The 14,674-nt window shown below is 34.5% G+C and overlaps 1 long non-coding RNA gene across 1 annotated transcript; it reads left to right on the forward strand.

The window, feature by feature from the left end:
* The first annotated feature begins 804 nt into the window (after positions 1-804).
* Positions 805-7,862, forward strand: LOC141483094 (uncharacterized). Its single transcript, XR_012465903.1, has 2 exons — positions 805-1,384; positions 6,664-7,862. It is a non-coding gene; the product is annotated as an uncharacterized lncRNA (long non-coding RNA).
* The last annotated feature ends 6,812 nt before the right edge of the window (positions 7,863-14,674 follow it).

Genomic DNA, 14,674 nt, shown 5'->3' on the forward strand with positions numbered 1-14,674 from the left:
CGATGCGTGAACGGTATGCTCAGAATAGGGGGAGAAGGAAAAAAGAACGCGAGAAGCCGGTCAAATAATTTGTAAAAAAAAAGTATAAAACGAGATGATTGACAATACGGTTTGAATGGACCAAAATTATGGGCGGGAATTCATGAGCAGTGGACTGTATAGTATCGAAATATATATACACATGTATATCGCCGATGACAAAAATCTACCACACCCACCTTAAAGATTGACTTTCATGTTTGCTGTCGGAATTCTGTAGCTTGGACGGCCGTCCTTTTCCAAGAGCTCACGTATCGCATCCACAGCAGTATATGACCACACTCTAACAGCTTTTCTGAAAATGTTTTCTGGGAAACTATTGGAAACGTATATACACATCTATATATATTGTTAAATATTAATTTCGAGAAACGGTGACCGGCGAGAGTCTTCACACACGTAGCCATATATATTTCTGGTCTTGTAGTATTATTCTGTTTTCAAGAAGCATCTATCCTCTTTTTGTGAAGAGTGAAATTTTTTCATTTGTCATTGTATACTCGCGATAAATTGGGTATAAATTAATGTTTATATTCACGAGGACTGAACATATATCATTTGCTGAAAATTCAGGCATTGACATGAAAACCTATTATGGTGAAGAAGATGCGAAAAAAGTGTCCTGCCCTCGCAGCAGGCGCGCCAGTGCATCTACATATAATGTACTAGATGAAGAATAATGAACATACCTATTTATCATTCTGTAAATATTTCCAATCATAATGTTACTCCAATATTGATTTTATATAAATAAACATAGTTATTATTTGAGAAAAAAATGTTCAGTCCTCGTGAATCTAAACATTAATTCATACCTAATTTATCGCGAGTATACAATGACAAATGAAATCCCACTCTTCACAAAAAATAGATAGATGTTTTTTGAATAAAAAACAAAACACTACGAGACAAGAAATTTACATGGCTACGTGTGTGAAGACTCTCGCCAGTTACGTGGTCATAGTTCCCACGACACGGCCATTCACACGGAGATTCAGCTGAGTAAGAGATATTCCAGGAATCCCTTATCTCGACATGCAGTTAGCATCCAGTTAACATTATATTAATTATCATTCTGTTTGTAGCTCTCGTAAGAGACAGTCGTCTCTAGTTTGTAAAATAAATTCTTTTTAAAAAGTTATTTTCTCGTTCCAATCATTTAATTGGCGCAGTCGGTAGGATTTGTGCAGCGTGAAAACGAACTTTTTGCGTCGTGGAGTTTCAACCCCTTCAGCACAAATTCAACAAGAATCCTTCAAGGACCACCCAGAACGAGCGGACAAGGAGACGACAGAGCCCCAGGGAAGCTGCAAGGAATCAACGGAGAAGGAACTGGAACTTACAAGTAAGTGCCAAATATTTCCTTCTTGCCTTCACGAACCCTCTGTATAAGGACTTCGGCGAAGATATATAGTACCGTTCATTGCGAACAAATTGTTGTCTATTCGAGACGAGTAATTTTAAGAAACTATTTATTGAGAAAAACAATTATTTATTTATGAGTGGAATTGAAGATATTTTATCACGATTGAATAGTTTATCATTTCAAGAAAGTTCAGCAAATAATACTGAAAATTTTGATAATACTTTTCAACCTACAATGGTTCCATCAGTTCCGCCCCAACCAACTCAAATAAATTGGAACCTTTTCAAATCTAGAATAAACAATTTAAAAACTTTTGATGGTGATAGCAATACATTGAACAAATTTATCAGTAGATGCGATGCTATAGTTAACGCGTACAATGTGTTTAATGATGCTTCACTCAATGAACACGTTCTTGAATGTATTCAAGAAAAATTGACAGGTAAAGCTGAGTATATGGTTGGTAACAGAACCGAACTCAATACTTGGGACGCCTTAAAATCTGCTCTGAAACAATGTTTTTCGGATAGGAGAGATTTGGACTGTTTAGTTCAAGAATTAACTAGAAGTCGACCCCATAGAGGAGAAGACCTAATGACTTTCGGTAGTAGAATTCAATTAACCAAAAGTAATGTAGTTCAAAGAGTCAGTAACAACCCAGACTTAACTCCAGAAGAAAAACTTTACCAAACAACTCACTACGATAAAGTAGCCCTCAGTACTTTCATTGCTGGTTGTCCTGGTATTTTAAGAAATAATATGCATCTTAAAAAGCCAGCCTCATTGGAAGACGCCATGGCATACGTAAACGAGTTCGAAAATTTTGAAAAAATGTATGGTTCGTTAAACGATTATAAACCAAAGTTCAATACTTTCAGCAGACAATCCATCATGCCAAACGTCAACCAAAATGGCCCTAGATTCATACAACCTCAAAGACAAAATTTTCAAAATGAAAATTTCCCTAACCCAAATTATTTTTTAAAAAATGAACAACATTTTTTCAATCCACAATTCTCAACTAGACCTAATTGGCCTAGCCAACCAATTAATATCCAACCTAGACAATTACCACCGCAAAGATACCCTACAAACCGAGAAGTTTTCGGATCTCCTCAGAATGTTTTTAAACCAAAAAATATTCCACCTAATCAATTACCGAAACCGGAGCCCATGTCCACTACATCAACAAAAACCACTACATCAACAAACCCAACAAAAATGTCTCAAAGACCTTTTTCTCAACAAAACAACACTTTTAGGAACCCTAATAATTACCGAAACCCTCAAAAAATGTTAACCGCAAGTCAAAAACCCAATTTTATATCTGAGGAATTATTTTCTAACGAATACGATGAATTTCTCCAAAATAATGACACTGATCAACAATTTTATGATAATCCCAACCTCAGTGAAGAAGCATACACTTCAGAAAATGCTGTTTATTTAGAAAACAAACCAAATTTTCAGAATGAATACTTAAGCGACGTAGATTGTGATGAAACTGGAAATTTTCATTTAACAACCCAATTCGAAGATCATACTTAGCCGAAATCAATGCATTTTGTAACAATGCATTACCTTATGTCGAAGTTAGTCACAAAAATAAAATTATTAAACTACTAATCGATACTGGAAGTTCAAGATCGATTATTAAACCATCTATCATTGAAAAATTATTTCCAAACAAAATTTATCATTCAAATACTATTATCAAAACGGCTTTAGGAAGTCAGAAAGTAAGGTACCAAGCCTCGATACCTGCTTTTCCAGAGTTCAACACAAACTATGAAATTACTTTTATTTTATTTGATTTCCACGATTACTTTGACGGAGTTTTAGGATTATCAGACTTGATAAATATGCATCTGAATATAGACCTTGTAAATAAGAGACTGATAGGAAATCATACTGAAATTCCTTTCAAGTTCAGACAGTCTACAGATACGAGTTTTTCTTTCTCTGTCAACCCACAAGAAAGGGTACTTAAATATCTGCCTGTCACAGTTTCTGAAGGTGAAATTCTTACCCTTGAGGGAACACTTAATGATCTTTTCATCCCGCAAATATTAACAACTTCAAAAAATGGTTACGCCCTTATGGAAGTACAAAACCCCACCGATAGAACAATATCAGTGAAATTGATACAACCGCTTCCTGTAGAGAGCTTTCAATCCTCTACTTTCGAAATGTATTCTTACGAAACTTTCGAAAATACAGTGACGGATTCACCTAAACTGGCAACCGAAATTAATATCGCTGATTTGATACGTACAGACCACATGAACAAGGAAGAAACAAATGCTATACTGAAACTCTGTAAAGAATTTTCAGATATATTTTTGAAACCTGGAGATAAATTAACATTCACCTCCAAGGTCAAACACGAAATCAAGACCACAGACGAAATACCCATACATACCAGACCATACAGGTACCCATACGTTCATAAGAGCGAAGTTCAGCGTCAAATAAAAGACATGCTTGAAAAAAATATAATACGACCTAGCTGTAGTCCCTGGTCTTCCCCGGTCTGGATAGTTCCAAAAAAGATGGATGCTTCCGGGAAGCCAAAATGGCGAGTGGTAGTCGATTATCGAAAACTTAATGATAAAACCATTAGTGATCGTTACCCACTCCCAAACATAAACGACATTTTAGATAAACTGGGACGAGCTCAGTACTTTAGCACCCTCGATTTGGCAAGCAGTTTTCATCAAATCGAGATGGCCGAAAATTCAATCCAAAAAACGGCTTTTAATGTAGAGCACGGACACTACGAGTACTTGAGACTTCCGTATGGCCTTAAGAACGGTCCATCAAGTCTTCAGCGCGTATTAGACGAGGTTCTGAAAGACCTACAAAATAAGGTGTGCATGGTTTACATGGACGACATAATTATTTTCAGCACTGGACTCCAAGAACACATCCAAAACTTGAAATTGGTCTTCTCTAAATTACGAGAGGCACAATTTAAGATCCAACTAGATAAATCGGAGTTTCTCAGAAAAGAGGTAGAATTTTTGGGTCATGTTATTACGCCCGAAGGCATAAAACCAAACCCAAAGAAAATCAGAGCTGTTCAAAATTTTCCAATCCCAAAAACACAACGAGACATAAAGTCATTCTTAGGACTATTGGGATACTATCGAAAATTTATAAACAACTTTGCTAAACTAACAAAACCTCTAACAAGTTGTCTTAAAAAGAACGCAAAAGTTGAACACACAAAAGAATTTATCGAATGTTTGAATACTTGTAAATCAGTATTGACTTCAGAACCGGTTCTCGTATACCCCGATTTTGAAAAACCCTTTGAAGTCACAACTGATGCTTCGAATTACGCCCTTGGCGCCATTTTGTCACAAAATGGACACCCAATTTGTTACGCTTCTCGAACACTTGACCCACCTGAAATTAATTACTCAACTATCGAAAAAGAACTTCTTTCGATTGTATGGAGCTGCAAATATTTCAGACCATACCTTTTTGGCAGAAAGTTTACAATTTATTCAGACCACAAACCCCTTCAGTGGCTTTTCTCACTAAAGGAACCTAATTCAAGACTTGTGCGATGGCGTTTGAAATTAGAGGAATTCGACTATGTTGTAAAATATAAGAAAGGAAAATGCAACCAAGCAGCGGATGCTCTTTCCAGAAATCCTCACACAAATGACTTCAATGCTATCGAAACACTTTCAGTTCAAAATAATCCTGGAGACATAAACGAACTTATCGACATCTATTTGAATAACGATAATATTCCAGTCTTAGACAACGACGTTCTCAATGAAGTCCTGGAACCGCAAGAACCGAAAAAACAAATTAACATATTATCTGATATTCAAATTGTCCCCCCAAAATTAAATGAAATCGAAAAAACATCGGATCCACAAACCGTTCACACTTCTCTCGAAGACCCTGTCTTTCAAATTCCCATTTCAGAAAGACCAGTTAATACATATAAAAATCAAATAATTGTAGCTATTGGTGACATAGAAAAACTTAAATGTAGAATAGAAAAGGTATTCGAGAATTTGCGATCTTATATTACCATACCCTCTAAAAATCTGAGCGAGAATATTGTTAAACTCATTAAAGAATATATCGATCCAAAACAAACATTTGCCTTCCATTTTAAAAACCCAGCAGTCTCACAAATGTTCAATACAACAATCCAAAATTTACTCAAGAATTCTTCATTCAAAATTGTTCATTGTCCAACATTCTTAGAGGATGTAGAAACATCGAAAGAACAGAAAGAGAAACTTAAATGTTATCACGTTAAGAAAACATGCCATAGAGGTATAAATGAAATGAGGACATCCCTCAGTTCACGATTTTATTGGCCAAAAATGGCAGAAGACATACAAAATTATATTAATAATTGCAAAACATGTCAGAGAAACAAATACGATCGGAATCCTCCTGTAATTAAATTCAACCTAACACCTACAACTTCTAAGCCCTTTGAGCATGTTCACATAGATACATTCAAAATTTCAAACGAAACTTTTTCAACAATTATCGACACATTTTCACGATACGGTCAGGCATATCCATTAAAATCCTTAACCGGAGTTTTAGTAGTCGAAAATCTACTCAATTTTATTACCCATCACGGTTTACCACTCAAAATAACCGCTGATTCAGGCACCGAATTCAAAAATAAAGATCTAGAAAATTTTTGTAAAATTTATAACATTGAGCTGCATTACACAACTTCAAAAAATAGTAATTCTAATTCACCAGTTGAAAGATTTCATTCAACACTGATTGAGCATTATCGATGCTTAAAGGAAGAAGGAAAATCGTTCACACCTGAACAGCTGATGAAAAGAGCTGTCCTTGGCTATAATAATTCAATACATAGTGTTACCAAATTTACACCTTTCGAAGTAATTAAAGGTCATATTAATAACACAGACCTATTTGATTTAAATGATCGTATAATTGTTTCCGATTATGTTCAAAAACACAAAGAAAATGTCAAAAAACTGTATCAATCTATTCAAAATTCCAACCAAATTACTAAAGAAAAAGTCATTGAAAACAGAAATACCCAACGAAATGAACCCCCAGAGTTTGCAAATCAACAAGTTGCGTATATTAGAACAAAGGCGCGAAATAAAGATCGACCGAAATTTAAGAAAACTGAAATTATTGAAGAGACCGATATAAAATTCAAAACAAATAAAGGCACCTACCATAAAACAATAGCCAGAAAACCAAAAATTTCAAAAAAACTTTTGTTACAGGGAGTAAAAGAACATGAAGATACACGTGTTGATACCGCTATACCTTCTACTTCACGTGCTCCGAGTCCAAAGTGACGATATTCAAATAACCCCTATAACCAACCCCATCCTTCCCATACAGCTGGGAAATGCAAGAATTATATACAGCAAACATACATTTTTATATTACATAGAACTTAGCTCTATAATAAAACAATTAAACAAACTAGACGACTACTTCCAAATAATCAAAAATAATTTTGATAAGGGAACAATTAATAACCCAATTTCCTATCATGGATTAGCATACAGCCTGCTAGTCAGAACCGAGTATCTTATTGAAATGACAAAAAAGAAATTAGAAAACCTCCAACCCCATATCCGTATTAAAAGAGGTATGATAAATGTTATTGGAAAAATCGAAAATTGGTTATTCGGTACTCTTGATGCTGATGATGGTAAACGATACGACCAAAGTATCGCTATATTAGAACGTAACCAAGAAAATATGATTGATGAGGTAAACATGCAAATCTCTTTGTCCAAAAAATTAATCAATCACTATAATAAAACTATCCAAATTTTGAATTCAAATCAAGAAAAATTAGAAAACAGTCTAAAAACATTTCAAGTTGCAGTTCAAAAAACCATTGGCGACCTGACGAATTACATTAGTTTTCAAGGAATTGTTTCACAAATAACCCTTGACTGCCAAAATATGATTACTTTTATCGATAATTTAGAAGATGCTATCACATTTGCAAAGTTAAATACCTTACACAATTCAATAATACCTAGTTCTGAACTGAAAGAAATGATAAATTATTTAAGCAACATCTACTCTGATTCAAAAATCCCGAAATTTGAAAGTATGTTGACATATTATCAATTTTTCGGTGCACAAGTAACTTTTTCGAATGACAGAATAATTTTCGCAATACACGTTCCTATTGTCGGAAACGAAGTTCTTACATTTTTCCACCTTTATCCTATCATCCAAAATCACAGTATTTTTATCCCAAAATACCCATATTTGGCACGAGCAAACCACAATATCCAGTTCGAAGACAGTCCATGCCCAGTATTAGAGAAAACGTATTATTGTCCAGAAGATTACTTTTCCGAAGACCAATGCACATCCCACCTGATCGAAGGCAAAGTCGCCGATAATTGTCAGCCTCTTCCAATCAATGTGGCAGAGTCGATTATCGAACAAATCACTCAAGAAGAAATCCTGGTAATTCCGATACAGAGCGAAAGAATATTTTCCAAGTGTAAAACCGATCAATATTTGGAAATAAAAGCGCCCACCCTAGTCAAGATCCCGAAAAATTGCCAAATTGAAGTGAGAAACAAGATTTTCACCAACAACGTGAAAATAGGAACAGGCAAGCCACTGATCTTACCTAAAATTGAAATGAAAAATATCGAGAAGTCAACAATATATGAAACACAAAATTTCTCGAGAATCAATTTTGAAGAACTCTACGAAATCAACAATATAGTGGACCGATTGAAAACAATCCACAAATTTAACAACTCCGAAAATAACACTACCATTTTTGGCGTTTTTGCAGGAGTTACTATCACAATAATTGTCCTGATATTGGCAGTTTTTAAGAAAAATTGGATTAAAACCCGTATACTGGGATGTTGTTGCTTCAAAACACCCCAAAAAGAAGAAAATACCAATGACGAAGATATGGTTCCAAGCCGCCAAAATAATTCCAGTATTTTTTCGGCCTAAGGAGGGAGGAGTTACGTGGTCATAGTTCCCACGACACGGCCATTCACACGGAGATTCAGCTGAGTAAGAGATATTCCAGGAATCCCTTATCTCGACATGCAGTTAGCATCCAGTTACCATTATATTAATTATCATTCTGTTTGTAGCTCTCGTAAGAGACAGTCGTCTCTAGTTTGTAAAATGAATTCTTTTTAAAAAGTTATTTTCTCGTTCCAATCATTTAATTCGCCGGTCACTGCTATTGGAAATAAATATTTAACTATATATATTTATATATATATATATATATATATATATATATATATATATATATATATATATATATATATATATATATATATATATATATATATACGTTAAGATACGTTAAGAAGGGCAGTGTGATGCCGAAACACTATTATGTCAGTGCAACGAGTTATAATTAACAAGTTTTGTTAATTAATGTATGTGGATGGTGAAGAGTCTACAGATATTTCTAGTGGTTGAAAATTGCAAACAACACTTCTGTGAGAAGCTGTCCAAGGTAGGATCTTTTCAATTAATTTATCCTAATTCGCATTGGTTGTGCTATTCGCCGAATGCAAGGGAAAAACAGTGTGAACTGGTTATTTACTTCGAAACACCGGGCACAATTCCGGGAATTCTTCATTATCGCGCAGTGCGTAGCTGTAGACTTGAACTCCGCTCGGAATCGAACATTTTAGTTAAGATTAGGATTAGGGTGTTAATTTTTGTAATATTCATTGTTGCATTTTCCTAGTTATGGAAATGGCGTTTTCATTTAGGGTCATGACCTTTTGATTTTGCATGCTAATAGTTAGATTAAAGTTAAACCAACAAAGTAAGCCAACACTATTGTTTTTTATTTGAATTACCAATCACCTACGAACCTTTAATTAATAAATTTTGTACCCTGAGATTAAGAGGCTTGGTGTAACCACAACTAACCAGAAACCATCAATCATCGGGATAAATACACTGAAAACAGTAAAGACATTAATACAACATAATAACATACAATAAAACAGATTTACACTACAAATTAATAACAAAACTTCAATTAACACTGACATTAGGAATTTTATCTGAAAAATGGTAAGAACACTCAGTACATGATTTGGATGCAACTAAAGAGTAGCCAATCAGATTGATAAATTGAAAAGGAGGTGTTAACTTCTGAAAAATGATGAATTTTGGATTCAAAATTAGAAAAATTCAAAACAAAATGTGATGAAATGTAATCAAAATTAATCATTATTAGTATTAGTGAAAATTGGGTAACAGAAATCGTAAATATAATATGTGTGAACAGTGAAAAATATCAAAATTGAAGAAATTTCAAAATTATTGTCAGGAAGAATAGCAGGCAGGAAAATTTTGTCTGGTTGCCAGGGGTGAATCAATAATCAAGGAGGAGAGAAGCTTTTGAATTGTCCAGACGCGAATTTTTTTGAAGAGCTGTTAGAAATTAAAAAAGGGAAAAGAAAGAGAAAAGGCCGTTTTGCATGTTATTATCAATATAAATCCATCAATAGGAGCCAGAGTATAAATAATAATAACGAGAGAGGATACTTACTGGAGATTTTAGAGTGTCTGGAAGAATTCAAAATTCCAATCAAGGGAAAACCAATCCAGGGAAGGTGTACCAGTTTTGAGGTATTACAATATTATTTATAATCCCCAATCCATAAGAAGAATACATTTTTTGAAAATCTTGAACAATTCATAACCTCCAAATCGAATCAAAAGTTTTCCAGTCACAAGGAACTTCCAGTGTGAAAATCACAACTTCTGAACTTTTATTTATCAACGAACTTCATCATTTTATTTACAAGAACTATTATTGGATTTAATATTGAAAAATTCACTGACATTTAGCACAGATATTTTTAGAATCGTTTCCCACGCACGAACCACAGACATCTTAAGTTTTCAAGTAACTAATTTGCCGTTACACGTAAATTTAACTGTACGGAACACAATTCTAAGAATATTTTTGTTTCAAATTCAACATTTACTGTAACATTTCTTAGCATAAGGTATTTTGGCGCAGTTTCAGGGTAATTTGAGTTTGGTTTGACAAAACATTTACAAAAATTTGACATTCATTATATTTTTTTTTTAACTTTGAGACAAAGTTTTATTTTCAAAAACACAGACATACAAAATTTTATTCATAACACCTTTCCAAGAACTCTACTCTGAGAAAGAGAGCTGCATGAGCTTCGATTGAGCTGAGCAACCATGAAGAATAGAGGTTAAGATTTAGAGGTCAGGACAGGTATCTGCCGGAGCACTAAGAATTTTGATATCACAAAAAAAATTTCAAGTTATTTGAACTATCAGAATAACAATCAAGAATCAAATTAATTAAATTATAAATACTCTTCTAATTTTATATTTTTATAACATATATATATATATATATATATATATATATATATATATATATATATATATTCCCAGTGACCATTTTCGGAAAAGCTGTTAGAGTGTGGTCATATACTGCTGCGGATGCGATACGTGAGCTCCTTTAAAAGGACGGCCGTCCAAGCTACAGAATTCCAACATGAAAGTCAACCACTAAGGTGAGTGTGGGAGATTTGTGTCATTGGCGATATACATGTGTATATTTATTACAATACTATACAGTCCACTGCTCATGAATTCACGCCCATAATTTTGGTCCATATGAACCGTATAGTCAATCATCTCGTTTTATACATTTTTTTTTACTTTAAAAAAGTGTGTAAATATTCAAATTATTTGACCGGCTTCTTGCGTTCTTTTTTCCCTCTTCCCTTTTTCTGAGCATACCGTTCACGCATCGTCGTCAGTCACCTGGGTGCGTAGACCCTCCCACTCAATACTTTAATACTTAAATTATTGTTTACCAGTCAGCGAAGATATCGTTCTGACAGTAAACATCTCATTTCATTCTAATTAGTTTCAGGTTGGAATTCGTGAATTAAATATAAGAATTCTCTTCTGTTGAACATATCCACTCACAATTGGAAAAATTGGTCTCTTTCGAAGTGTCATTTGATAGGTGTGTTTCAATGTACTTTGATTATGAAATACCAATTCATGCCGAATATTGTATGTGATACTCTCTGTCATGAAGTTCTTTTCTCTTTGATACCAAATAACCTCATAAAATAAGTACTTTTGACTCCTAGATTGTTATACTAAATAGTTAATTTTGGTTTGCTATTTAGCTATATAATATCTATACATTCGATTTCTCTGAAAATAGCTCGACATAATGACTGAAAGTTTTAAGAAATTGAATCAGAATATTGCTCATCGTGGAACTGAAATGATTAAAATCAATGAGTTGAGGAAAGTAGCTAACCGACCTCTCGCTGATAAATGTTGGTATAGGCATATCGAAAGGATACAGGAGTCTTTCGAAAAGTTTCATAATATTGTAATGAGTCTGGTTTTCACTCAAGAGAATCCGGATTTGGATACTCACAATAAGATTTTTATCGATTTTCAAACGGAACTGTTTCATGTTCAGGCAATTTATATGCAACTTTTCGATGATGCAAGTGTTCTGTCTATACACAGTATCATGGAAGGTGCTACTCGACAAAATAATAATGTTAAACCACGCAAAATTGAATTGTTCAGATTTGGAGGAGATATGAAAACTTGACAAACTTATAAGTATATGTATGTTTCATTAATACATGATAACGATTCATTGTCTGACATTGACAAATTCAATTATTTAATTTCTCTTCTAGAGGTGTACCATTGGCACTTATCAAGAAAACAACATTAATGGGAAATGATTATAATATAGCTCACACTTAACTATTGAAGATATATAATAATGAAAAATTCATTGCTAGTTTTTATAGGCATTCAATAGAGCAAACGAAAAAGTTGAGTTCCTCAGATAATCCAATTGCATTACGTAATTTACTCGATACTTTTACTTTGAATGTATCATTTTTAGAAAACCTTGAGTTTGATGTAAAAGCCTGGGATTTCATATTATTCAACATGGGACTTCTTTGAATATCAAAAATTGCTATAATACTTTGGTAGAATTATCTTGTGAAGAATACCAAATTGTGTTCAGACTGTTTGGGTTCCAAACATTCTTCTTCGAAATGCACCCTATGTGAAAAATGCTCTTTGAAGCATCATAGCCTCTTGCACTTTGATAGACCTGAACAGAACTAAATTTCTGCAAATGATGTGTCTTTACCCTCTTCCTCATTGGAACAACCTTCAACTAATCTCCTCACTCATGCAAGTACTACAGTTTTGCTCTCCACTACTCCGTCGAGCTATCGACCAAAAGTGGCAAATCTCTAATTGTTAAAGCCATTCTCGATAGTGGTAGTCAATTCAACTTTATGACTAGTAAGTTTATAAGTCGTTTATGTCTTGAATCTTCTCCTTCGAATATTTCCATTTATGGAATTGGAAATATAAGTTCTCAATCTTATGAAAGAGTTTCCTTTGTTATATAGCCAATAAATAAACCAAAACCCAGTTTTACCTTGGATTTCGTTGTGCTACCGAGAATTTGTTCAAATATGCAATATGCCCGTTGTCGATATTTCGAAAAAAAAAATCGAAAAATTCAAGAATTTAGGGTTGGCAGATCCTCTGTTCAATAGTTCATAGCTCGTAGATATGATTTTGGGAGGTGACATATTCGGTTCCATTCTTAGAGGAAATATTATGGCTAGAATAGTAGATAATCCTGTTGCTCTTGACACCGAATTCGGTTGGGTCATATTGGGAAAAGTTGATAACACTCCCTCTTTCTCCGCCTCTTTCGACTAATGTATTTTTAGCTTGCGCGGAAGTTTCACTTGAAAGTTTGGTGAAATAGTTTTGGGAATTTGAAAAAGTACGATATTTTAGCTGAAAACATTTTGTTGAAACCCATTTCCGCACGGAAACCGGAAGGTTTCAAGTCTTTCTTCCTTTCATGATTCCAAATCCTAAATTTGAAAAGTCTCGAGACTTAGCGCTAAAGAGATTCTTTCCCTCGAACGGAAGCTTTCAAAGGATCCTCAGCTTTGCGAGCAATATAAGCAATTCATGAGAGATTATCTTGACTCTCAATATATGGAGCTCATACCGCAAAGTCAGTTAGATCATCCCTCCTATTATATTCCCCATATCTGTGTTCTCAGGCCTGATAGTAAAACTATGAAGATTCGTGTAGTATTCGATGCCTCCAGCAAATGTGCAAATGATATTTCGGTAAATTAAACTCTCTTAGCTGGACCCAAACTCCAAAACCTGTACAAAACGAACAGTTCTGTCGCAACTTGCACGGGTTTATGATCCCTTAGGGTTTCTGACTCCACTCACTCTTTCGATGAAATTTATCATTCAAAATGTCTGGGCGCAACGAATTGATTGGGATTCCACAACACCTTCTTCAATTGTGGATATGTGGAAAAGGGTAAACATGGAGCTGCAATTTCTCTCCCACTTAGAGATTCCCCGTATAATTGCCTCAGATAATCATGTTCTGTGTGATATACACGGATTCTGTGACGCTTCTGAGCGTGGTTACGTTGGTTTTGCTTACCTCAGAGTTTTGGATAATAATGACAAAACATTTGTTTACCTCATTTGGGCAAAATCTAAGGTAGCCCCCCCTCAATAAGATATCAGTCCCCAGACCGTAGCTCTGTGGTACTCATTTACTCTCTAATCTCCTCGAATTTGCACTCGAATCATTTTCCGGTAGAATTAATATTACACATTAGCATATGTGTGAACTGAACAGTGTTGAATTCTAGAAGAGAATTGTGATGTTCAAATCACAAAAAGGAGAGGACCGATGATGGATCCCTGAGGAACTTCTGCAATGACTTGGGACGAAATTGAAACTTGATTGTTATAAAACACGGACTTTGCTCTCCCAGCAATGTGTCTGATGAAGAATATTCATCAATAAATCATGATATATAAGAGCAAATGCTTTGAAGGAGTCATGCAGCACCAAGGCGGTTAGTAAATTATGATCCGTGGCCGTATGAATATCGTCTGTTACTTTCAGGAGTGCCATTGTGCAGCTATATCCAGGACGGAATCTGGACTGACATGTGGGTAGTAACGAATTATTATTCAGATACTCTCGTGTCTGAATATATCTGAAAAGTTTACACAAATAAGATAGACTACTTATAGGTCGCAGATCTAAGTATTGATCAGAGGACATTTTTTCCATGAGAGGAATTACAAGAGACTTTTTTCAAAGTGTCGGGAATGTCCACGTGTCAACGGTTTCATTGAATATTT

Source organism: Leptinotarsa decemlineata, unplaced genomic scaffold (assembly GCF_025532065.1).
Source record: "Leptinotarsa decemlineata unplaced genomic scaffold, Ldec_3_MD MMD2_P_RNA_scaffold_14, whole genome shotgun sequence".
Lineage (NCBI taxonomy): Eukaryota > Metazoa > Arthropoda > Insecta > Coleoptera > Chrysomelidae > Leptinotarsa > Leptinotarsa decemlineata.